Source organism: Etheostoma cragini, chromosome 23, assembly GCF_013103735.1.
Source record: "Etheostoma cragini isolate CJK2018 chromosome 23, CSU_Ecrag_1.0, whole genome shotgun sequence".
Classification (NCBI taxonomy): Eukaryota; Metazoa; Chordata; class Actinopteri; order Perciformes; family Percidae; genus Etheostoma; species Etheostoma cragini.
In genome coordinates this window covers 16,753,236-16,755,394 of record NC_048429.1, presented here as the reverse complement: position 1 = coordinate 16,755,394, position 2,159 = coordinate 16,753,236, and the positions used below count along the sequence as shown (strand labels likewise).

Genomic DNA, 2,159 nt, shown 5'->3' with positions numbered 1-2,159 from the left:
CAACACTGGCAATGTGGTGCCATTGTCGTTATTTATCTGTACCTATTCTCTCTCTGTGTTGCTGAAAAACCAAATTCTTCATCTGCCATCAATAAAGGCTTCTCTTATCTGATTTAGTTGTGTTTGTTAAGGTTAAGAAGCGTTGGGCCATAATCATCAGAGCATCCAGTCGAATGACATTCCAAATGTTGGCACATTTGGAATGTCATGTGACTCTCTGCCCCTCCCTTGTCTCCTCCTATTGCTTCCTGCAGATGGTTCTGGGTCTGGAGCTGTGAAGTCTGCATCTGCGGTTGGAGTCACCTGCTGCATGTCATTGTCATGTCATTCATGTTCCTGCTCGACACCCTCTGCTACAATTCTCCATGTCTGTCTGTCTGTCTGTCTGTCTGTCTGTCTGTCTGTCTGTCTGTCTCCTCTTTGTCTGTCTCCTCTCTGTCTGTCTCACCCACAACTGGTAAAGACAGAGGCCCCCCCACCCTGAGCCATGGTTCTGCTTAAAAGGAAGTTTTTCCTTGCCTCTGTGGCCTAGTGCTTGTTCTTGGTGGGTTGGGTTTCTGTAAATAACATCACAGAGTACGGTCTAGACCTGGGGCCTGTTGCACGAAACTAGGATAAGCGATTAAGCCGGGATACTCAAGTTGTCCTGGATGAATTTAGCTTTGACTCGGTTGCACGAAACCAGATTGAATTAAACCCAGCCAAGTAACCATGGAGATTTATTCTTTGCGGCTAGCCAGGCTAAGATGAATCCTGGAGTCTCGAGGCTGCCTGGCGTGTGGCCGCTGCCCAGACCTGCGAGACGCGTCAGTGTCCGCTCTCTCTGTAAAAGTTGAGATGCAGCGCAGCGTCCGTGGTCTCAGCTTCAGGTTACCGGAAGCGATCCGAAGATTAAGTGTGACAATATTAATGCAGCGATATTCCCAGATGATATTAATGGCAGACTGGTCAGAGACCAATACAGTTATGATTTCATTTTCCTGTTGCTTATCCTTGTCTAATAAAGGACAGTTTTTGTTACTCCTTAATATGTAGTGCTTTTTTGTTGTTGTTTTAATGTTTCTTATTATAGCTTCCATTGGTTTCATAACCTTCTCAATTAGACTTCTCACATCCCTGGATCAATAACGTGGCATATATACAGTACGTATGTAGTGTAGTTTACATTCATCACACCGGGAACACCACAATGCTTCTTAATCTTTTTATTTTGGTGCGGTCACTCAGAATAAACCATGAATATTGTTTTACAAATTCTCACAGTGTGTATTGAAGTCCCTTACTTCTTTTTCTAGTTGTTGTCCCTTTCTGATTGTTCTGTATGAACATTAATTGTACAAAGAATTAGATATAGCTTTTAGAGATCTGTGCATATGGTTGTAAAACATGTTCTCACGTTGTGAATAAGGGTTTGAAATTAAGCCTAGAGTCCTTAGGGTCCATTTCCCAAGGAACATTAATTCTCTCTGCTCACTTTTAAGGCAAAGGTTAAATAATAACACATTTTATGTATATAGTGCTTTACATGGTAGGCTAGTCAAAGACACTTTACAGTAAAACCAGCATATTTATCACATAAAAACAGAAACATGAAACTAGCGTATTTAAATGTTGGGCTTTTTCTCTCCGTTTGATAAGAGCCGTATTTCCCTTTTTGCATATTATATGCTTCAACTCCTCGTTACTTTCCATTAGAAGCTGCTGCTCATTGGGTGAAACATATGGTGCATGCGTCTTCTCCATTTCTGCATCCGTAAATCTGTGATTGATACCGTGGTCTATTTGAGAAAGCCGTGAACGTGCACTTATCCCAGCTATCTACCCCTGGCTTGACATAGCTTCACCTGTTCATCCTGGCTCGGCAAACGTGCAACCGATTAAGCCACAATGAGCGGATCACACTAAGTCAAGCTGCCCTTTTTCACTTATCCTGGATATCTTTATTCTACTTACGTGCAACAGGCCCTTGCTCTTTTATGGAAAGTGCTGTGAGATAACTGTTGTTGTGTTTTGGCGCTATATAAATAAAATTGAACAGAATTAAACTGAAATACCACGACAAATATTCAGCGTTTTCCTTCGGCGGGTGCAGTCCTGGCCACACTCTGGGAAAAGAGGTTTGATCTGCAGGGAAGCATAAAGTCATGTTAACAAATGTA

The 2,159-nt window shown here is 42.3% G+C and overlaps 1 protein-coding gene across 1 annotated transcript in view; it reads right to left on the bottom strand.

The window, feature by feature from the left end:
• LOC117939087 (interleukin-17 receptor B-like) overlaps window positions 1-2,159 on the bottom strand; it is a 13,890-nt gene that overhangs the window by 10,404 nt on the left and 1,327 nt on the right. The window lies entirely within an intron of this gene.